Source organism: Lepisma saccharinum, chromosome 7 (assembly GCF_977018435.1).
Source record: "Lepisma saccharinum chromosome 7, izLepSacc3.1, whole genome shotgun sequence".
Classification (NCBI taxonomy): Eukaryota; Metazoa; Arthropoda; class Insecta; order Zygentoma; family Lepismatidae; genus Lepisma; species Lepisma saccharinum.
The window spans coordinates 93068254-93093806 of record NC_139235.1 but is presented as its reverse complement, the minus strand read 5'-3'; the positions used below and the strand labels follow the sequence as shown (position 1 = coordinate 93093806).

Genomic DNA, 25553 nt, shown 5'->3' with positions numbered 1-25553 from the left:
GGTATAGTCTTCCACGATATGAGAAGGCAGTATAAATATATGAATCCGGACTTAATGGAATCTGAAAATAGCCGCAAGATATGTCAATAGAAGAAAAATACTGCACTCCCAAAAAACGTTGCAACATTTCATTGATTGGTTCCACTCTAACTTGCGGACTAATAACATGCTTATTTAAATTCCTAAAATCCACAACTGGCCTTCACAGACCCCTTGTATCGGGACTATGTGCAAAGGATTTAAATATGGCAAAGTTTTGGCGAGTTCTTCTTCCAAAGGTTTCCTTCTAGAAATCGGAATGGGATATGGTGCAGTAGATATAGGTATTTCTGTGTCCAATTGTATCTTATATATCTCTACATTTGCATGTCTTGGTCTATCGGAAAATTGGTTATGATACTTCAATAAAAGTGAAAGTAAATCTTGTTTTTGTACTTCATTTATGTCGTTAATTTCAAAAACTTTATTGTAAATATCGCTCTTAGAAGGCATGTATTTAGATTCGATATCTGATACAGGCACATAATTTAACAATCCACAAGACTTCAATTTATTTGCTTTGGATTGAGGTTCATTCTTAATCGTAGAACTACAATATTCACCACATTCAGAGTGTAACAAATTAGAATCTTCATTATTTAATGAAGCACAAATTTCCTTACCCGAAGAACTTACTAAACTTCTGTGCTATGACCTGAGATCTACTATAGCCTTTTAGTTTCGTAAGAATGGAACTCCCAAAATAACATCAGCCTTGAGTTCCTTTAGAATAAAGAATTCCATAGGAAAATATTCATCATCAATTGAAGGCTTACCGTTTACAACCAGCAATCTTGCACCTTTTACTTCCAACAAATCTAGATAATCTAATATGTTCAACCTTGTCTAATCTAAGATTACCGATCAATGATGTTATTTTGCACCAAATTTCGTAATTTAAATTCCTGTAATAGAATCGCGATTGATTGAGCAAAGTTCCATCATTAAATTGTCCTGTAGGTGAACGATAATTATTTTGCCTGTAATTATTTCGGAATTGTCCTCAGTTTCTAGATCTCAAGCCATTAAAATTGTTTAGGCAGTAAAGTTTCCATGAAATCCATAATTATTAGAGGTACGCATAAAATTGTTGAAATATCGACCTCGAAGATTGTTTCCCTGCCAATTTTCGTAACCTTTATTGATAACAGCATTGGCTTCTACCTCACTACTAGTTGGAGTCTGAGTACAAACACTAGTGGTCTTCGAGCGTCGAACATTAACTTGCCTCCATTTTGTTCAGAGTTCTTAAAAACCTTTGGAATATTTTCAAGTTCGTTGTCTTCGTCAGGCCTCCCGCACTGGTGCAAAACTCCGAACAAGGTTAATTTCGGAATTCATTTGTTCGTGCATGAATTAACCAGCTACCAGTCGGCACCACCATCGATGCTAAATCCTAATTTTCTCATTAAAAATTTAGTTTATGTATCTATTAATCAATTATGATCACTTGTACGTGATTTTGTATTTTATTAAATGCCTTTCCCTTCTTAAACATGTATAAGAAAAATCGTATTTTTAAAGTCAATACTTCTACATGACGTAACATCGTTCCATATGATCTGTCATGGACGTACACTAACTATTTTAATAAGGACGTAGAAGAACAAAAAATAAAAACAATGGCTTATTGTGCAGATTTTTATTGTAAAAACTGTCAGAAGAGGAATCCAGAGGTCTTTTTTTCGTGTTCCGTCATATCCTGAAAGGTTAGTTATTTATGAATTCTGTTCGCTCTTTATGTAAAAATAATTTCTATAAAGTTAGTTTCCACGGAGAATAATTCCTAGCATGTCTTCGTATTTTGTATTTTCCTTCATTTAAGTAAAAGGCCATGTGTTAAAAAAATGTCTGAAAGGGTAAAGGCTCGATTTTGTAACTTAATGCTATTTATAAGTTACACAGGAGGATAGACAGCCAACGAGAATAGTAGGAATGACTTGAAGTTTGTTTGAAGTTCAGAAAAGCTAATTTGTGTATGTTATAATGCAGAAAGTTGCAAGTTATCGCGCTCCTATTCGCTTCTGCATGAAGTTTATTTCTTCTAGCATATAAAACTTTGTCATAATGTACAGGAGATGAAAAATAGCATGTAAATATTAAAGCGATGAAACCTAAGGTTCCTATCGTTCTATGATTTTTTAAAAAATTCTCTTTGCAGGAAGACTAATTATCGTAGAATTTTAGCAATCATTATCACACGAAATTTGAACATTTCTTAAAGTAATTAGCACTCTTTCCATTGACAAGGGACTGTAAGTATCGTAGACTAGTGGGAATTAATGTAGAAGTAAATTCGAACCTGACACGCACCTTCTGCCTTTAGGGCTTTATGTTAGTCCGGTTACAACCCTTTTATCGGACTTCTCAATGGCTTCTAAGGGTTAGTAGGACCAAGCCCTTGCGTGGTCTGTGGTGCAGGATTTATTTTTAATTATCACCTATGCAAGGTTGAAATGAAAGATCCTTAAGATCTTTTACTCGAAGATTTATTTAAACTGATGATGTTATACAAACACTTTTCCAAACAGACAATTCACCCGGTATAACTTGTAGGCCTAAACCTATTAGTTATACCGAAGTTTATAACCCTGGTCCTTTGATGATGCAGGAGAACACCTTATTCAGAGTTGGGTTTGTGAATATCCGCCAAAATGGAGTACAAGTACTCCAGCCAATCCGAAGATTGAAGCAAGATATTCCCCAACGTCCCCTGAACCATCAACCTTTCGGCAACCAGGAGAATGTCCCGCAGACTCACAAAAGTCTAGCTCTTTTATATCATATTGTTGTTTACAATTTACCATGGTTATTACATAGTTGTTTAATATTTCTATAGTTTCAACATTTAAGTTAAACAATTTCATTACCCATTGTAACATTAACAATAACACATTTTTAAAGAAAAGATTCCAACATAGATTAATATAATACAGATTGAATAGTTTTTTTTGCTTGAAAAATCATGTGTTGACAGGGGCGACACATAGCGTTCCCCCACAAGAAAATAAAATTAAATATAAGTGAACGTTATTTAATTTTGTTTTATAAATTTTTCTCCCTTTTTGTATATTTTCATTTTTCTTTCTCTTCTTCTTCTTCATGATGTGAGGCGATGTTTCATTTGGGATCGTCTTCTTGGACTTCATTCTTCATTTGCATGTAGCTTCTGGAGAAAACAGGAAATGGTTTTACATCTTGTTCAACACACTACTTCGTAAAACTTCTTGACGTCCATTAGCCAGGTCTTCCATCCATTTAGGTCTTCCTCTAGATTCTCCTCTTTTGGAATGGGAGATGGATTTTGTAAAGGAAATACAGGTAGTTCTGCACTTATCTTACAGATTGAAGTATTTACAAGTCCCTGTTTGTCAGAAAATAATGGGCAGTGTAGTTTCTCCTCATCTTCTTGATTCAGCAACCCTGGAGCGAAAGCCTTCTTTCTTACATCTTCTTCGGCGGCGGACCTATTGTCTGAATGCGATTCCCTTTCAGCCATCGATAGTTTAACACACGAAGTCTTACCATTAATTGCTTCAAAACTATCTTCTTGGTCATCTGGAATCAAACTTTCTTCAACGACTTGTCCCTTCACCGTTAAATATAATTTGTTGGCACCTGCATCCAAATTGACCTTATATCTCTTGAAGAATGGATATCCAAATAACAAATCTGCCTCTAATTTCTTCACTACGTAGACTTGATCTTCAAAAGTGTGTCCTGCAATTTCAAAAAGAATGGTTCGGCATCCTACAATACGGGACCTCTCATGTCCAACAAGATCATTTAACCTTATTCCTGGACATCTTTGCAGTTTCAAGCCTGGTAATCTCTCTCGGAGCTTTACCCAAACATTATAATTCATGACGGTACATTCACTTCCTGTATCCAAAGTACATCTTATTTTTAATCCCAAAACTTCTATTTGAATTTCTGGCTTCTTGCTGCAATTCCCAGTTACTTCGAAAACATTAAACAATTTCTCCTCTTTAGAATTTGGACAAGAATTTAGCTCTAGATATAAAACATCTAAATTTTCATTAGTAAATTGTTTGTCTTCTTCGCTCTCACAAACATCAAGATTGTGTCGCGTTGTAGAAGGGAGAGCTTCATCTACAACGACCTCTGGTTTAAATTTGCTCGACTGGTAGAGGGAATTTCCCAAGAAGGTGCTTTAATAGTGGAAGGAATTTCCCATACAGGTGCTCTAGGGTTCAAAGCACAGTCTTCTGGACTTTCGTCAGTCTGTATTCCACATTCTTTCTTACGAGACTGGTTCTAGTTTCTTTGATTCTGGTTCTTATTCAAGAACGTCCCTCTCTTGGCATCCTTCCTTTGCAACCTTAGATTTCCATTAAACCTTTGGTTGATCGGTGTGGGCCTCTTATCTTCTTCTCCTCCATTCCTCCGGGATAGCTCTAGATTCCTGATTCGAGGTTGAGGATTTCTCCGTTCATCAGTTCGTTGGTAATCGGCTTTCCATCCTTCCATTTGCTCAGACGCTTCGAACTTTCCCAGGAAATTCGTGAGTTGGTCTATGTTGGCGGGATCTCGAGTTAGTACCAGTTGTCGCACTCGTGAAGGTAACTGGCCAATGATTAAGTTCAGCACTTCTGATTGGTTGATGGTTTCCGTCAATTTGCAGTATGCTGCATATACCTCCCAGCAATATTCTTCCAATGATAACCCTGCACCTTTGCTATAATGTTTATTCCTCAGGGTATTCATTTCCCTCTGTTTTGCTTCAGGTGATGCGTATTGCTTCCTAAATGCAGAGCGGAAATGTTCAAAAGTTTTCCATCTCTTTTCGTTTGCCATAAACCAAGCCTTGGCTTTACCCTCCATTAGCGAAGGAAGGACCTTTAGTCGATACATCATGGGCATTTTCATTAAATCCATATAAGTATTTATCTCCTCCAAGTACTTTCAGCAGATACTGAATTGATTTCTCCATTAAACTTGGTGAGGGAATTGACGTCAGACATTCGGAGAATCCGATTGGATGAATGGTTTAAGTAGGAATTATCTTCTACCATTTTTTCCGTAGCGTAGTCTCTAGTTCGTCTCATTCCGCCACTCCTTTTTCGTTTCTTTCTTTGGCATGGCTCAGAATGTTCGGGAGATTCGGAACTAGAAGAATGCGAGGAGCAAGAGCTTCTTACACATATCTTCTTTGGCAGAGTTTCCATCTCTTCATTCCTATTCTCCTTGCCTAGTTGTAAGGTTTCCAACTTGGAGGTTAACGTTTTTATAATTTCAACTTGTTGTGTTTGGGCCTCTTTTGTCACTCTTATTTCACCCTCCAAATTTACGGACATTTCCTTCAGCTCGGTTAGTAAACCGCAGTTTACATTATCCTTTTCCTCTCGATTCTTTATTTCTTGGTTCAAACTTTCTTGTAGCTGTTTAAAACGGTCATCATCTATCTGCCGATCCTCTCTCCTTCTTTCCACTAGTTCTTCATATTTTTCGTCTCTCTCTTTTCTGATTTCAGCTATCGCTTCGGATATTTCTTTTCCTAAATTTATTTTAAAATCTTCAAACATTTTCTTACTCATTTCTCGTTCCCTTTCTCTTTCTGCTTTCTGTTCAGCATCTCTTTCACCCAAGGTTTCAACCAAACGTGCGAACTTTTGGTCACTCATTTCTCGTTCTGCTTTCTGTTCAGCATCTCTTTCACTCAAGGTTTCAACCAAACGTGCGAACTTTTGGTCACTTTCTTCTTTGTCCTTTAATCTTTGCTCTTTTTCTTCTTCTTTCTCTTTCTTAAAATCAGTCATAAAGGAGATCATCATTTCCCTCCAACTATCATCTGTTGGGGTTGGCGTAACTTGTTTTTCCACGCACTGTCTACATTTAACGTCTACCTCCGCTGCTACGTCAGATCCTGGGGTTTTATGTGCGCAGCTTTCATGAACGTATCTGTTGCAGCCGGAGCATGGTAATAAGGTTTCCTCCTTCTTTTCTTCATTCGTACAGCAAACGAGCCTTTCCTTTTGCTGCCTGGTCAAAGGTCTCTGGGAACCTATCATCTTTGCTTCTTCTGTTTCTGAAATATACTTCTTCTTCAATTTCTGGAATAGGCTTCTGCTTCAGTTTCTGGAACAGGCTTCTTCTTCTGTTTCTGGAACAGGCTTCTGCTTCAGTTTCTGGAACAGGCTTCTTTTTCTTCTGCTGGGCCACGAAGATCCACAGGTGGTTGCTTCGATGGTCCTGGTCACGGTCGCCAAAAATCACTGACACGCACCTTCTGCCTTTAGGGCTTTATGTTAGTCCGGTTACAACCCTTTTATCGGACTTCTCAATGGCTTCTAAGGGTTAGTAGGACCAAGCCCTTGCGTGGTCTGTGGTGCAGGATTTATTTTTAATTATCACCTATGCAAGGTTGAAATGAAAGATCCTTAAGATCTTTTACTCGAAGATTTATTTAAACTGATGATGTTATACAAACACTTTTCCAAACAGACAATTCACCCGGTATAACTTGTAGGCCTAAACCTATTAGTTATACCGAAGTTTATAACCCTGGTCCTTTGATGATGCAGGAGAACACCTTATTCAGAGTTGGGTTTGTGAATATCCGCCAAAATGGAGTACAAGTACTCCAGCCAATCCGAAGATTGAAGCAAGATATTCCCCAACGTCCCCTGAACCATCAACCTTTCGGCAACCAGGAGAATGTCCCGCAGACTCACAAAAGTCTAGCTCTTTTATATCATATTGTTGTTTACAATTTACCATGGTTATTACATAGTTGTTTAATATTTCTATAGTTTCAACATTTAAGTTAAACAATTTCATTACCCATTGTAACATTAACAATAACACATTTTTAAAGAAAAGATTCCAACATAGATTAATATAATACAGATTGAATAGTTTTTTTTGCTTGAAAAATCATGTGTTGACAGGGGCGACACAAACCTTAGTAAAATGAATTTAGGGAATTTATTTATAATGCTAAGAGAACCAAAACAGGCCTGCCTAACCTAACTACGAAAGCATACATTGAACCAAATCATAAGTAATCACTAGTTTTGGAAATGGAATGAGTGTAACTAACCTACATGTGCAATATATGCAAAATATTTTACAAACATTTACACATGTGTTACTGTAAAAACAATCCTTTCTCACTGGTGCCACGGGAGAAAGATTTTGTGTTTCAAATCGCATTTTAATCTATGTGATTTAATCCAACCCTACAGAATTATGGATGTTACTCCTATTATTAATAATAATATAATAATATATTATGTTGATGGAATCATCTAATTATACCTGTAGTTAATATTATTGCTGTAATAGCTCTTGTTGCTGGTCATGGGCTTTGATCTACTAGATGGTATGGGTGATTTTGATTTGTTGATATTTCCTGTCCTGGTATCTTCTTCAGAAATATGTTGTGTCATACAATTTTTCTTGAAAGCACTCCCGGGAGTAGATTCCATGATCCATTCAATGAGAAAAATTGCGTTGTTAGCCAGTTGTAGGTTAGGCAGCAAGCTTCAGGGACTCTTTCTAAAAGATAATTTTTGTGGTAAAACTTTGCTTCATATGTTAGGAAGTTTAATGCAATATCTATAATATTTTTTTTATTTGCATTACCACACACTGTATGGTGCCATAAGAATTAGTTACGATGAGAAATAATGTGAAAATTGAGTAAAAATAAATCAATTGAATGGTGACAAGCTCATAAGATTTTGCGCAATTGCTGAATGAGCTATCATAGAATGGACCCTTATACATTTGACACTACTTTATTCAACAGATACAGATAGTGATCTAATGCATATTCATTTTCAGTAACTTTTCTTTGTGTTGACACGCTTTGACCTTAGCTCACAAACAACTCTTGCACCATGGAATTTATCTTTTTTGAGTGACATAAAATGCAGAATGCTTTGTCTTGCATAGTTATATGTTTCTAAAATAATTTTTCATCTTTTATTTTTCTCGTATAGCTGACATATGGTTGGAGAAAATGTGGCGAAAGGACTTGAGGCACAAAACATACAAAAGTTACAGAGTTTGTGAAGACATTTTTTCAGAGAAAATGTTTATGAATTCTAATAGAAATAAGTTAGTGCATGATGCATACCCAGAGTAGAACCAAGTAAGTATATTGCATTTCTTATGGAATAACATTGTCATCAGTTATGTGGCTCATGCATAAGAAATTGTATTTTCCCTTTTCTGCATTAAAAAAATATATGCTTTAGAGAAAAATTTTGCTTAAAGTACATAACACCTAACAACACAATACATTGCTTGAGGATGTTAGAAACAAATGTATTTAATGTTTCACTAAATATTCCAAGCAGGGTGGATAAAAAATATATAATTTCCAGCTAAACAGTCCTGTAAAATATTTGAACAGTTTGATTAAAGGAAATAAAATGCACACATTTTTCTGTTTGAGACTGTACATATGTGAACCTACTATGGAAATGTTTGTTGAGTGTGTTAATGATACTTTAATAATTTCAGTAACTTTTATTCCAGTGAAAGTTTGTAGGACCTCAAAGAGATTATCTTACCTTATGCAAAATATATTAATTACTTGTGATTCAATAAATATATATACCTGAATAACAATGTGTTTATTTTCCCTTACATTTGTTATTAACAATAGAATATAATGTTTTACATTTCCACAACATGAGTATAAGAGTAATGTACTTACTCTGAAACTGTTCTCTTCTTCTGGAGTAAACATGTAAATTCATTCTTGGTGAAGTATAACATGTCACCATAGTGAGTGTCCAACCAAGAAACCTATCAGTATGACTATCAATGGTTTGTCTAATGGAATTTCATTAACAATATTATGATAATATTCAATACAGTGGAAATTAATTGATGTAGGGTTTTAAGGATTTCTTATAGTATTTTACTCTATATTCCATATGTTTAATGCTAACAATATAATTTATATATGTAATTGGAAGTAAGATGCTTGAAATAGATTTTGGGACTTGTAGGCATAATGACCATATTGGGCCATTCAATGTATGTGAGGAAGAATTCTCTTATCTAATATCCTTACTTGAGTTTGAACTGTTCTTTTAGGTCTACTTTATGCACAGAAAGGCTAATTGGGTTGAGCCTACAGTTTAAAGTGGGATCCGAAACACTATGGGTCTCCACCGGGTATCGAACCCATACCTGAGTTAAAAAATGGGTGTGAAGAGCCTCTTGAGAAAGGTTGAAAGTGAAATGTTATAAAGACTTGCAAAGGACATACACAAAACTACGAACTTCCTCAGAGACAGTATAAGAGCCCCGCTCTTCTCAAAGAGGTAATGACATTTATTAAAGTGCTGTCATTATCTCCCAACCTGGTCAATAATTGGTAAGATCAAAAGTTTGAGGAAAGTATAATCTACACATTACGTAGGAATAAGCCAATCACTTAACATTTAGACATGACACATTGGATGGTCTAGCCCTTGCTGCAAATCATCATGAGTGAGACACCTATGTTTGATACGAAGTCAAGTTAAATTTACTTCTTGATGGAAGGGATGGTATGAGAAATGCACCAATGATCGACCTGATAGTGTGAAGCTTGAAAGAATGATTATTTATTAATTCTTTATGTTCACTTTCTTTTAGACTAACTAGAAACATGTGTGACATTATTTAGAAGGTGATAATGAGTAGCAGGGATTTTGTCAATATGGCATCTACTATGGGTGAAACGTTGCTGTTCATTAGTAAGCCAAGCACTTTCACTTTGGTGTGAAATCTCTCTAAATTGCAAAAAATACTGTTGGTTTCTTTGACATCAGCTGGAAATTTGCACATTTCTTTGTTTTTTAATTAACTTTAAAATTCATGTGGAATATTTATTCTGAATGCATGGATTGTATCATCTTCAGTACTGTATTAAGTATATGAATATATAAAATACATATCTGTGCAGGATAAGATCTTTCAGTGGTGTATTTATAATTCCATTGTGTGTGTGTGTGTTTAGGAGTGGGGGCTGGGAGTGTGCTTATCTAGCTTGATCGTACATACTCTATGACTGCTTTGTTTTGTATTCTAAGACATTCATATTTCGAGTCCAGTTTTTTGTGTAACTATGAAATATGTAATGCCATATGATGAAATTGTAGTCAATATGTAGAGTGGTTCCAGTAAGTAACTTCGAACAAAACTCGCTTGCATGACATATTCCTACTCCCATTCTAGATTAAAAATTAGGGATGTTTGACAAATACTAAAATGAATAAGCATGCAGTGATTAGTTAATAATATATCGTAACGAACCGGGAGTTGCGTTACGATATCTTACAAACATCCACACGTTTTTAGAAATGGGTTGATATTACTCTCATGCAAACCAGAAAAGTGAAATTTCATACAACTTCGATTGATTGATTGATTTGGTGTTTTATGTCAACTTTATTCACAGTAAGGCCAATTGGGACTGGACCTACAGTTTAAAGTGGGATCCAGAAATTATTCTGTTTGATAACTTCCCCAATGAGCTGTGTCACTCATAGCTATTATTTTATTCTATTCTCTCATGGTAGATGGCACTGAACTAGTTTCTATGTTGTATTTTCCAAAATATTATTTCATCTACAGAACACTGAATGTAAGTTGTGATAGAAATTAACTGTAGTGTAAAATATTTACTTTCATCTACAGCATAACATAACCCATGGTTCTACAGAATAGTTTCTCAACCTATAGGTTACGACCCACTGCTGGGTTCTGAGGTGACATTTGGTGGGTCGGGAGGTTGGGCTCCAAACTTTGTTTACAGGGTCTTAAAATCCTATTACCTTAAATCACTTAGATATATTGTTTTAACAATTTAAATTCAGGTCGTGTTGTTGTAAAAGAGCAAATATATGATTATAGACTAGGTTCACACCCCTACAAAGTAATTCCGCTGGTTCCCATCTTATGGTCCCATGAAGTGTAATATCCTTCAAGGTGGGTCCCCGATTGAAAAAGGTTGAGATCCACTGCTCTACAGCCCTGGAAGGGCCTTGGCCTATCAACGGACTGCCAGTCTGCCTCCCACAACCCTACCTAGAGGTGTGGAGATCTTCAACCAGTAATGGGGTGACGTGGGGTCAGCACATCGAACCCTCAGCTAGGAGATTTCCCAGACTGGGTTACGCTACTCACTTGTAGGTCCCCAATTTTCTTAGGATGGTGGTTAAGTTTGGAAAACAAGTACTGACTATATGTATATATCTTTTATTCCAGTATTTCATACCTACAAGCCGCCAGCCGATTTGTAATGGTTTCGTTAGATGAATAGCGCTAATGTTCCATCAGTAGTTTTTAATATACGTTTTATGATTTATTCTTATTTCCTGAGACAAAACCTTCGAATCCTGTCTTTTGTATCCCTGGCATTTTCAGCATCAAATCTCCCCCCTCTCAGGGTACTCCACTGATATCAATTGCAGATAAAGTGGATGCATTTGTCTTTCATTTTATGAGGCCATAGACAGATGAATGGAATTTTCTACGTTGGTAAATCAGAAGTGTCTACATCTTGCGATTGAATATGGTAGGCATACACAAGAGAGAAAATTACAGTGACGGCACCAGAAACAGTTGCTGATATTAAGTGTGCTGTATCCTGCAGATTGTCACCCACGTTAAACTGTGCAGCAATTGTTATGAAGAGAAAGAGACAATTTGGGAAATGTTGCAACATGGCTCGAGCGGCCTTTAGAACACTTTTGGTAGCGCAATGATCCACTCACCCCACCCTTCCATTCCTGCTTTTATTTTCTGCTAATAATTCGGACATATCTCGTAACGTCGTAGTATTTATTTCATTTAAGTGCATATACATGTTCTACAAGGATAAATACCATTGTTCAGTTAATGCAGTGGTCCTGGGTTCGAATCCCTGTTAGAGCTTTCTTTGTGTCATCAATTTTTCATAGCATCGTCGCGATTAGCCTAAAATTGGAAAAATGCGACGCTAAATAAACAACGACGAGGGAGGGGTAAAACGCATTGATCTACGAACAAAGTAATCGCCGTAGATAAAATCGCGATTTGCCCAAAATGTCAGAAAAGTAACGCATAATAGGGAGAATACGAAATAAAAATACTTATTACCACAGATAATACATGGACCATTTTTCATGCACAACGGAATGATTTACGTGTTGGAATTTCAGGAACTTGAAATTATTTTCCTATGTTGTGCTTCTGGGCTACTAATTCTGTATATCTCTTAACTTAGATGTAGAAATCATTCATACATAACATGCCTTAACTGAACAATGGTATATATCCTTGTAGAACATTTTTATGCACTTAAATAAAATAATTAATTCGACCTTATGAGATATGTCCCGAATTATTAGCAGAAAATAAAAGCAGGAATGGAAGGTTGGGGTGAGCGGATCATTGCGCTGAGACGCATTCAACTGTCACTGCCAAGAGTAAGATATGATTGGCGGAGAGGTTGCTATGACAATGCTTTACGTTTCGAAACAGCCGTAGGGTGGCTCCATATGCCCGGTTTGGTATACGCACAAATTACAAAGGAGAGATAGGAAGTAAGCGATCTTATTAATCTGTGGTCTTCGTTAGGAAGAGTAACAAGCCCCTTTCTACTAAATTTTATTACATCTAACCTTCTTAACATGCTAGTCAGTTGATCTACTGAACGAATTTCGTGACAAGTAATGTGATTGGCAATATTACCAGGTTAACTGGCTAAGTATTAACTGCACATCTATATCTTGAGGATTTTCAACCAAATTGCAATAACTGGAGCGAGTTTTTAAAGCAAAAGTCTCTAAACTGCCATGTAGACTGGGATCATATTAGCGATTTCTCAATACGGAAAGCTGTGATTAAATAACTTCCGAAGAAGCAAACTGATTGATGAATTCTTGTACAAACTGGTCATAGGAAATAAAGTAATATTTATGAGTACGAAACCAATAACCAGCTCTCCCAATGAAGCATTGTTAAATACTTTGCAATTTCATTTCTGTTGGCACTCCTACAACATTTAATATATTTTCCAGCCGTTCAGTATATTCTCTCGCTGATTGTTGCTCTATCTTGCCAGATAACTTAGGCAATTGAGATAATTCATTTAATTTTAAACGTCCACTTCTTACATTTCCTTCTCCATTGCATGTATTTCTAGTTATAGGATGATCATTTCTTCCTCTCAAATTATACGGTCGATTACCGCAAATATGATTTGCTCCATTTAACCTTGTGTTACTACAGTTATGCAATCTCGAACCATTTACAGAAGAATGAGGATCATCGTGATTCTCCGAAACTGAACATGGTACACTTGCATCATGATAAATATTACTAACACAATCATTTTGTGGGTTAGGTTCCGATATTTGTGGGTTAGGTTCCGATATTTGTGGGTTAAAATCACACCACATACAAGGAGAATTAAAGCTTTGATGTAGATAACAATGTGTATTAATATGTACATTACTAACATTGTCATTATTCGTAGTAAACACAGAACTAGAAGTAGGATGTGAATTTGTACCAAACAGTTGATAGCAAGCATCAGTGTAGTTATATTTCTCAGCAACTGACTCTCGTTTTTTGAATGGACCTTCTGTGTCGTCACTTCGGAATTTCTTAACGGAAATTTCTTCAGAGCTAGATCTTACAGATTTATTATACTTGTGCTTCCAACGGACTTTTTTACGAGCAGGAGTGTTAGTAACATTCTTCTTACCGGAAACTGTCCTAGAAGAATCATCTGATACATCACTAGACGAAGTACTGAATCCAACATCACACTGGGTTCTTCCATTCTGACATGTATTAAATTCCATATTATCCACAACAATTGATTTTGTTCTACCTTTACTATTTGTAACAGCTGAATTACGAGCAGAGGAATTATGTGCAAGGGCTACGCTACCTTCATCATTATCGTTAGAATTAACTTTGACTGTTAAATCCTTGCCATCAGCTTGAAGCTTTTTGATATTTTGTTCTATACCTTCAATACGGGAATTAAACTGTTGGAACCTTTCTGTACAATGAGAAATATGCTTATGTACATCAGCATTACCATCGCTTTTACTTTCTGAAATAGTGACCCTAGACATAAGATCTATATTAACAGAGCAGTCATTATAATTTAAAATTGAGATTATCTAAACGTTGGTCATAATCAAGAACGTGTTCTTTCAATGATTCTTGCACATTATCAAATTCAGATAGTTTGACATCAACATTACGACATTTATTATCAAATACAGATTCAAGACGTGTAGTTGATTGTAAACACGCTGTTCCAACCGCATCTATCTTGTCCTGAAATTCAGACATTAAGGTATTGAGCCGATTGTTAACTTAAATTTAACATCAAGTTGTGAAGATAACTGTGTATGTGTGTATCTATTACACTCAAATATGATATGGTGTATATCTTCCTTGTTGCCACATGAACAGTTTGGGTTTTGTACAATCCGGATCTTTTGTAAATGACTTTTAGTAGTTGTATATCCTGACTTAATACGATTTAGTAATACTATTACATTCCTTGTACCTTGAACGTTTGTAAACCAAGCCCTGATTCTATTGAATTTAGCTATCTGATAAAAGCTGCCTGCATTTTGAAATTCACCTTTGCACCATTCCTTCCAGTTTTCCTTCAACTTTTTCTTCACCCTCGGTAGAAGGTCTGTGTACCAGGTTTTCAGCTCCAGTACAGGTTGAATTACCCTAGCTTGTTTTGCATACAAATCTGCTATATCTTTTCCTAAATTTTGACAATGTGCTTTAACCCAGGTTAAATTAATTATCTTTCCCCTGCTCCTTAAATTTTGTAAACCTTTTACACAGTTTATAATGTATGGGGAGCATTTAAATAATAAATCATAATTTGACTGAATTGAATATAATACACTTTTGGAATCCGTTAATATTAATAATTTTTTCTTGCAATTTATATGTATAAATTAGTGCTTGGTAAATTGCATAAGCTTCAGCTGTAAAAATGGAAAAATCTTCGGTAAATGTATCATAATTGATTCCTTCTTCTGTACATCATAAACAGCACATCCTACATTTTGACTACTTTTTGAACTTTCTGTGTATATACCTTGTATAAAGTAATAATCTTTCCATCTTTCCATGTAATCATATTTTGTATATTGTTCAGGAAACTAAATATCTCTATATTCACAAACAGGAAAATCTTAGAGTATATATGGGCTTACTCCTTACTTTCAATAATCTTTGATGATCCTCATAGTACTTATTATATAATTGCACCCATCCTATATCTTCGCAGTTGCTAATTTTGCCTGTATCATATAATTCAACCAAGTCGAATAGAATGTCGTTGAATGGATGATTTAAATATCTGTTCAAAACAATGTCAGAAGTTATAGACATTTCTCTTTTCCTATAACTTAAGTTCCATTCGCATGCTTCCATGTACATTGGGAGTACTCTTCATCAGTCCTAGACACTTTCGAAAAACTTTCCTCTGCATTACTTCCAAGGTCGAAATACATGTCCCGAAACTGTATTCAAGACTATAATCCCGTATTCTATTGTTGGTTTGTAATATTTTTTGTAAAAATTCATCATGCTACTAGGATGACTTCCCCATTTTGTTGTAGCCATAGAACGAAATACATTGTAAATTACTTCTGCCTTTTTCATTAACATTTTACATGAGGTTTCCATGTTAATTTAGTATCAAATGTAACGCCTAAATATTTTACTGTATTTTCTGTGGGAATGTGTAACTTTCTTGTGTATTGATTCACATTTTTCGGAGCTCCTTTTTTACTAAATATAATCAGCTTTGATTTTTCTGACGATATATTCATAGACCTATTCTCAAGAAATTTCTTTATCTCTATTATTTTCGCTTCCATGTTGGTGACTCCTTTATCTAGTTGCTTGACACGCTCATATATACATAAATCATCTGCATATTGTATAAATCCAAATGACTCAGGACATATTCTTTGAACATCCATTAAATATATATATTAAAAAGTAAAGGGCTTCCCTGTGGAAGTCCCCTTGATATCCATCTAGGACCCTCAACTTTATTGTGAAAGTAAAAATATAAACAACGATTTTTTAATAGATTCCAAATTATTTTTAGATGCATATAAGGTACTTTCAGATTTTGTAGAATGTTTAATAATTTATTTATATTTAAATTATCATATGCCCCTTTAATATCTAAGAAAGCAGCAATAAGACTACTTTTCCTTTTCATTGTATCATAAATTTTTGATGATAACAATGCCAACGCATCTGTACATCCCATGCCCTTCCTAAATACAACTTGAAGCCTTGAAAATAAACCCTGTCCCTCTATATGCCAACTAATTCTCTTTAGAATTAATTTTTCAAAAAATTTTCCCAATACTGAAGACAAAGCTATCAGTCTATAAGATTCTCCTTTATGTGGGCTTTTGCCAGGTTTCAATATTGGTAAAATCATTTGAGTGTATCACGATTGCGGTACATTTCCTGAATTCATTATATAGTTGAAGATGTTACAAATATATATTATACCACATTCCGGCAAATTTTGAATCATCGAGTATGATATTCCAACTTTTCCTGGAGTTGTGTCCTTGGCTCTAATTATTATGTCTCTTATTTCATCGATCATGATATTGGTGTATAATCCTTGTGAATGTCTATCTTTAGAGAAAATTTCATCAGGGGCATCTGCAGGTTCGTGTTTATTATTACATGTTACCTTCATAATAAATTCATCTTTCCAGGTCTCTTCGGGTGGTATTAATCGAGGGGTATGTGGTTTGCGGATTGATTTAAATTTAGCCTACACGTACTGATACACTCTTTGTTATTTATGTCCTCACAATACTTTGCCCACGATTGTCTTTTTGCACTGATGTAACTTTTCTTAGCCTGTGCTATTGCTTTTTTATAAATCCAAGTTTCCTGATTTGGTATTGTTTTATGAACTTTTGTAGCTTCAATTCTCTGTATTTTAAAAATTTAGCAATCTTTATTCCACCAGTGTACTATTGGATACTTTTTTACAACTTCCTCTCTTGCCCTTGTACATGATGTCTATAACAATACTAACAGAATCTACAAAATAATCATTTGTACCCTTACAATATTATTTAAATCTGTATTTTTAAATAAGATTGGAATAAATATTCTAAATTACTTACAATCAGCTTCGTTAACTTTCCATTTTCTGAGCGGAATAATGAAATATCTCACTGAACTAGTATCAGTATAAAAGAAACATGGATAATGGTCACTGGTTCTTTGATCAGTGTTTGTTTCCCACTGAAATTGACCACATACAACCTTGGTGACAGTGAAGTTCGACCAGAAAGGAATACGTGATTAAATGCACAGAGGCATAGGCGGTGGAATGGGTGACCCTCAGAAGTGACGCATGTGTGTAAGAGGAGGCGTGTGAGCAGGCAAGAATCGTGATCCCAGCATGTTGCACCCAAGGTCACGTAAAGAACGAAAACGGAGAACTATACGCGTGACATTGAACTTCGACCAGGCACCAGACCCATACGTTAAATTCCAGATATTGGCGCATTCGACGGAAGCATGACGTCACGGACACGATAAGGGAGTCCGCCGTATATAAGCGCGTGCTGTGCACCGATGAACCGCAGTGCATCATCACCATGGACAGGGGCAAACCTATTGACAACACCGTGAGGAGAAGAGTGGTGGAGTTGCAACGGGATGGACTCAGTGAACGGGAAATAGGGCGCCAACTGAACGTACCCAAGTCAACCGTCCACTGCATCATCAAACACCACCAAAATACGGGTACTACAGAGCCAGGTAAGGCCCCCGGTCGAAAACGCCTGCTGAGCGTGCGTGACCTACGGATATTTAGGCGCTATATCCAGACCAACAATCATGTTTTTGTGGCCGAATTACGACTGTGGACTCGAGAACGCTTTCACATTGAAGTGTCAACCAGAACCATTCGCCGTTACCTACAGCGATGCGGTTACCGAGTGTACAAGGCGAAACGTAAACCCTTCCTTTCCATGTTGAACAAAGGCAATCGACTACGGTGGGCACGAATGTACCGGGGATGGACATTTCGGCAGTGGAACAGGGTTTTGTGGACGGACGAATCCATTTTCAATGTTGTGTACGGGAAAATACGGAAAACAGTCATTTGTCGGAAGGAGGAACAGAATGAAGCAAAATGTTATGCACGTCGGGTACAGAAACCTGCGTCAGTGATGGTATGGGGATGCATGACGGCATCTGGGGATGGCCCACTACACGTCTGTGAGGGCATTTTGAATGCACACGCCTATACACGCATACTGGAGCGGCATCTTCCCACAGTGCGAAGGCACCTGTTCCACAGGCGGCGTCTCATCTTTCAACACGACAATGCCAGGCCTCATACAGCGCGGCTGACAAGAGAATGGTTGACTCGCCATCACGTGCGAACTCTGCCATGCCCACCATCGAGTCCCGACCTCTCGCCCATTGAGAATGTGTGGCGTATTCTTAAGCGACGTGTACAACAGAGGGGACCCACGACAGTGGCTGCTCTTATCGCCTGCCTGCAGTAGGAATGGCACCGCATCGATGTGGAATACCTTGAACGACTCGTCCGCAGTATGCCCCGACGCATTGCCACAGTTATTCGCCGACGGGGCGGCGTCACACCATGGTAAACAGGATCCCCTCTAACAGTGGTCGAACTTCAATGTCACGTGTAGATGGACGAAAATGTTTTATTTTATGTGGACACCATACATTGCTGCGTTGCAGCGGAAATTTATGTTTTCCTTTGTTCCATGCAGCCTGCTGAATAAAATATGTTCAGCATATGCATGTGTTCTCCTTCTTTCACAACGCACTCCTATATTTGTGACTGGTCGAACTTCATTGTCACTAAGGTTGTATATCATCTGACATTAACGTTAAATCTATAGCTGTTGGCCGAGTACCTAATATTCCTATATACGTAGCAGACCTGTCATTAATTACAGTAAAGTTGTACAAATCCATACATTCTACTAACACTTTCCCCAACATATCTTCATCCTAATCTCCCCATTGTGTGATGGCAATTGAAATCCCCTGATATAATAAAAGGCTTTTCTATGCATTGAAACATTTGTGATAATGTATTTGTCGTTAATTTCTGTGACTCTGCATGCATCTGTAGGTATATATATATATATATATATATATATATATATATATATATATATATATATATAATACTAACTTTTTGATTCATAAAAGCAATTTTAATTCCTACGACTTCAATTTTGTATGTGTCAAGATATAGGTTCAAATGGAATGCTTTCATGAATCATAATTGCAACTCCTCTACTATCATCTTTAATCTTTTCATAAATTATGTGATAATGATTCACTTTAAAATAATTTATGTTTGATGGGTTCACAGAGATTTCCGATAAACATAAAAGTTCAGGTCTATATTCATCTATTAATTTCACCAGATTTTGCTATCTTGCTTTCAGTGATCTTACATTCCAGTGTACCCCCACGAATGTTTTCCATTATTTTTTCTTCCACACCCTAAGGTGTGTCTCCAAAAATTTCCAAATCCTCAATAATTTTCTGCACCTGGCCATTTATTTGTGAGCATTCTGTTAGTATTTCTTTTATGCTTAACAAGTCAGAATTTTTAGTTAATGTCGCCGTTAATTGTAACAAATTATATATAAGATCCTTCTGAGATGTTATGTGACGAAAGTACACTCAAAGAGTCTTCTATCTTCTCATAGTTTTCCTCCACTTCTTCTTCTGACAACCCACTATGTGGCACACATACTTGAATTAACGCTAAGTCTTTTTACTTTTTTTTTAAGTTTCACCATTATAATTCTGTCATCTACATAACGCACTGCTATAACTTTGTGTCTCGCACGTGGTCCTAGCACTATTCCGACACCACGGTTTCCTTGTTGATCACCTCGGAGGTTACCAGACGTCCGGTTTTTCCCGGACACGTCCTACATTTTAGCCTTATGTCCAGCATCCGGGAGGAATTTGAAAAATATCGTAAGTGTCCTACATTTTGAGCATCACATAATATTAATTAGGAAAATACGTAACAAAGAAAAAATCATGCAAGTTGCAAGTCTTTGGATTGAGCTCCCAAACTCAATAGTGAAATGTATTTTCATTCAGTCATTGCCCAAAAAGAAAATAAAAGTTAGTCCTCCTAGAAAACAAACGGGGAAAACGGAAGCTATTAATGAACAAAGTTTTGGGACCACTTTCTGATGATGTCACTGTCACTGCCTGAGTGGAATTGCATGCCTTGGGGTTTACACTGTTTAACAGTGGCGTAGCAGGGGACGGGCGAAGTGGGCGACAGCCCGGGACCTCGCGCAAAGGGCGTCCCCTGAGGTTGATACGAAAAATATAATAAATAGAAGTAGGGAAAAGATTTGGAAAAGGCTAATTTTTGTGGACAATAAAATTAAGACATTCTGCTTTAATCTAGTTTGAAATTCTAGTTTAATGTTATAGTTTGAACGAATACGTCAAATCAGGGGCGTAACATATAGGCAGTCGGGCCCTAAGCTTAAGGGGACTCAAAAAAAGTAAAAATTATCGTCGTAAATATTTCTCATGTGAAACATTTACGCAAAAATTCACGATAACTCTCTAGGACATTTTTACCCATTTATTCTTTTATTGAATAAAAAGTACTTTGTATTGTATTTTCTTCTTCCCCTTGACTTTGCACTCCCGATTTTAATAAGTTAATAATAAAGCACCTCCAACCGCCACGAAGCAACTGTGCGGTATTTAAATGCTTGCGTTGTTTAATTCCTTCCTACAGAGACCCATATGAAAAATTGCTGATTGTATCCCAGAAGATTTTGTATCGATTCACATTGAGAGATTTCAGATGTAAAAGGCGGATGGTGGCCTCGTATTCTAATCTCGCCCAGAGCCTTGCAATATGTTGCTATGCCACTGCTGATGAAATAAGGTGTTTCTCATTCTTATTCAATATTTTGATTGTAAAGCAGGTGTATAGAGAACAAAGTTATTCAGGGTGTCTGCCAGTCAGGAAAGTCATGGAAGTCAAGAAAAAGTAAATAAATCAACAAGTAGGTCAAGAAGTCAATAAAAAGGCAATAAATTATTCTTGTGGTCAAGAATTTTTGCAATCACTATAACTGATTGGTTGATTTAGTTTATTTTACTTCACTTTTCTGTCCCTTTGGCTAATCGCGAAGATGAGGATGAATGGGGTAAGATAAGATGGATGAAGGGACAGTCACAAACACATAGGAACAACCGACACAAGCCCCACATAAGATTATACTGGCTGCGAGTCCAAATACCAGAGCCTCGCTAGTCTGCCAAAATCAGCTAATTCTCTTCTTAAATACATTTTTAGTTTTCATCTTAACTGGCCTTTTGGTAGGGGTTTTCATTAAATAAATATTTATTTTCTTAATTGCTAATTTCCAACTTTTCTTAAGTAGGGGTCCAATAAATAAACGTTAAGAAAAACAGGAAAAAAAAGTCAAGAATTTTGGGTTTGTTGTTTTGGTAGACACCCTGTTATTGAACTAAAAACTACCCAAGATGAAACTTCTTTGTTTACCATTACAGGTCATAATGCAAATGTTGAGAGAGTACCTTCATTACCTTCAGCACAACAGACTCACGAGAGAAATTATTTTTTTCATAATGTCTAAAATGCTTGGTACTGGTAATTTCAAAGAGTTTGACTGTCCACTCTAACAAATATATTTTCACAACCTGAAATTTTGAGAGAAATTGGCTCCTCTGAGAAGTACCACTTAAATCATGTAGTAAGAGGTGCATTGTTTAGTATGATTGCAAGTTTTGAAATTTAGCATTTAAAAATTCATTAAGAATTCATTTTTAAAAAATGAAGTGTCATTTTTCAATTACTTTCTAACGTGTTCTATAGAAATATGTATTATTTATTTATTGAGAATGTTTTGTGTCCTACATTTTGACTCCTACATTTCCTGACAGCATGTCCTACATTTCCCTTACAACGATCTGGTAACCCTATCACCTCCAGAATAAAACATCTTGAACTCATCACTCACTATTTCACCACATTATTCCCACCTCACTTCTGATATTCCCATAACATCTACTTTGTTTCTTCTCATTTCTGCTTTTAGGTTTTCTAGCTTTCCAGACTGTAACAGGGTTCTGACATTCCACGTTCCAATCCTTAAACTTACCTTCTGTTTGCTTCTCTTTTCCCCATCAGTGTCCTTTGTCATAATGTGTACTTCCCAGACATCCCCCTCCCGGACATCCGAATGGGGGGCTAGTTTACGTCCGGAATATTTTGCCTTGGAACGACTCATCATGATTGCAGTTTTTCTAGGGAAAAGATATATGCGGTAGCTTCCCGTTGCTTTCCGCACACCACACTCTCTTTCGCATCTTGAAAGATCCCAGGAGGACCCCAACGATAAGGTGAGGAGAGTGGATTTGGTAATTATATATATTTATAATTTTATATGTATTTATATTCGGGCTGAGCCAATGTCGATGTATCGGTATCGGAAAATATCGGTTGTATTTTGTTCCCAGGGTTCCGAGCATGACAGGCCAAGAAAGAAGGGACGACGGAAGGTGTGGGGCAGCTGAAAGAGAAACGCGTGCTTTAAACTATGTCTTGCATTGTCTTTGCTTAGTTCAGCTTGGTCAAAATAAACTGCCCTTGTGGCGCTGTAGTCGAATTATCAACCCGCGCAGGGGAACCGTGGGTCAGCCAGCTGTGCCTGCTCGTGCGTTGCAAAATTGTTGCACTGTCAAAAGCTCGTTCCTGTTTCAGTGGAAAGTGTGTGCTCTCATAATGAAAGGAAAAACTGTACATAGCGAAAGCAGAGACGTAATATTTAACATTGTTAAAATTAATTGCATTGCAGATTTATTTGGGTGTGCACGTGCGAATAGGCAGAAGCCGCTACTGTCCTCTGGTATAACAAAAACTATCGACAACACAGAATTCGAATTATGCTAGAACAAATAGGTGTTTGAATTTACAGCAACAGAAATATGTCAAACAAGTTCGACATTTTAATGTAATTATATTTACAAGTTGGATAATTATTACAGTTTCAGTGTAAAATGGCTATTACAAATGCTGTATCTGAAACTTGGAATAAATAAATAAATAACCTTAATGTGTATAGTTCCGTACTTGTGCTCTGGCTGCTTCGTTTGTCAAAGGTAAGGAATCCATTAAACTTCGGTGGTTTATCATGCCTGGCTGACAGTGACAGCCAACAGCTAAATTTCAAACATGCATTTGGTCACGTGGTGCGCAGCGCCACCAGGTGTGTGCAAAGGAGATATAATTCTATTCACTGATTGGTTGACCGATCCTGCAGAAGTTACGTCACCACCAAGACAGGACCAGGATAAGCAAGTCTCCTTATAGCACAACGCTAGGACAACCTTGCGTTCTGACCAGGGGCGGCGCTACAGGGGGCTAGGGTGGGCTGAAGCCCACCTGTAGCCCCCAAGATTTTTGTAGTAAGGTAGATGCAATTTGACCGAAAACTTAAAAAGTTTAAGTTTACATTTTCCATTATTAAAATTCCATTGAGGCAAGTACAATGTTCAAGTACATTTTCTGGTTCGGTTAGATCGCAAAGTTACTTTTAATACGATGTGTCCTACAATCAAGGGGAGGAAGGTAGATGCAGATATGCCTGGATAGCAGTGGCTACCATTTGTTACTACGTAATGGGTCAATCATGAGTGCCAAACTTGTTACGAAATCTCTACCTCGTAGGTGGACGACGTATTCAGTGGCTGTGAGATTGTTCTTAATTGTTGGCATTTGCAGCTAAACGTGTACATTATTAGGCTCCATAAATCGTATTGCTATATTTCTGAATAAATCTAACAGATGTGTAAAATGATTTTTTTTTAAGTAGGACAACGTTCAACATAAAATGTTGTTTTCTGTTTGTTAGTTCCTCATTCCAGTACCGACAATGGTATGAGTGTTATCGATGTTCTCTCATTGTTTTCATCGTTATATCTATCCTTATCGTTGCAAATATTCAAGAGGGAGAAATAGGACGTTAAGAAATCAAAGAGTACACAGAGTAACTAACTTAATTCTTAAATGTTAAGAATTGGAAATATTAAAATTGGACCTCCTCGCCCTGCTTATCTAGCAGCAATACTGCTGCCTTGAAATTAAGAGGGTCCGGTTTCGATCCCCGGTGGAGGCACATATCATTAAGTGTCTCGGATTCCACTATAAGCTGTAGGTCTCGTCCCAATTAGCTTTTATGGCTTTAGCCCTTGGGTCTTTCCACAATATAGTGGATCATAATACAAATCCAATCAAGTAAACATTTTTGCATACGATGCAAAAATCAGCACGCTTGGGCAATTTCATTCTTCGCAGGCCTAGGCCTACATGTTAATTAATTATTATTTGTGATGTTAGAAAAAAATTCTGCAGTACCGTCAAAGTGGACAAATTTGATTCCGTGCAGAAGAATCAATGTTTGAAGCACATCTCGTAAAACTATTGATCCAATTTTGATCAATATTCAGAGCATTGTATAGTCTGAAATAAAAATTATAATCTTCAGCAGTCACTTCTCTAACCAAAGTGCCCAGTGCAAGAGTTTCAACGACATATATTCCTTGATTTTATGTCAATATATTTGTCTCGTAGTGAGGTGGATTTGTAGTGAAAATATTTTTCTTCCTTGAGAGTGGCACGTCCTAAGTGGACGATATTTCTCACATCTTCCCCATTTTTAGGCCTAAGTTCTGAATTCCAGTCGTTGAACAAGAAAAGTAAGATATTTCATCATGGAAGAGGAAATCGTATCATTAATACAGTTTCTATTCAAGGGTGTTTTAGCTTATTTGATGCCTACTTTATTAAGTTAGTGCCAGTTTTCTGAAGCATGAAAAGCTACAATCTTTATACGCTCCCTACTGTTGTGATTTGGACAGTTTAGAGTCATGGCACACTATGAGGCAGAATGGAAGCCAAAATAAATACCTTCAGCAGCTGCTTGCAATGATTGAAACATTCAAAATTTTCTTTTACGAACTTTATAATATTCCGGAGGTAAAATAGTCCCCCGTTCGGATCTCCGGGTGGGGACTACTTTGGGAGGTCCCTCGACTAAGGATAAGATCTACATTAGGAATAAGGATATTAAATTAGGCACCTGGAATGTTCTGAGCCTTTACCGGCCTGGGGCATTTCAGTGTACAGTTATTGAGATAGTTGAGAATTTCAAGTGGATAGAGAATCTACTAGTGTTTCTTGTGCTTTGTGATTTAAGTTAGGATTATATTCGTATAAACTGAGAGTAATATATAATATAATAATTGTGTGAACGAAGTGAATTGATAGATTAAGTGAAGATAAAGTGATTAATATGATATAAGTGTTTAATATGGCTCGACGCCATTAAACAAAATGAATACCCAAGTAAGTGACACAGACACTTCGGAATGTATGGAAGTTTGTGTTC

General features: G+C 36.6%; 1 protein-coding gene across 2 annotated transcripts in view; it reads right to left on the bottom strand.

Annotated features, from left to right (window-relative positions):
• LOC145990025 (uncharacterized) overlaps positions 1-25553 on the bottom strand; it is a 133112-nt gene that overhangs the window by 55406 nt on the left and 52153 nt on the right. Inside the window, exon 1 of one of the 2 annotated variants that reach the window (XM_083125651.1) lies at positions 23215-23310. The exons of the other annotated variant lie outside the window; for it this stretch is intronic. The gene's annotated coding sequence lies outside the window, so the exon portion shown is untranslated. Of the gene's footprint in view, positions 1-23214; positions 23311-25553 lie in introns of those variants that run through there. 2 annotated transcript variants of the gene reach the window in all.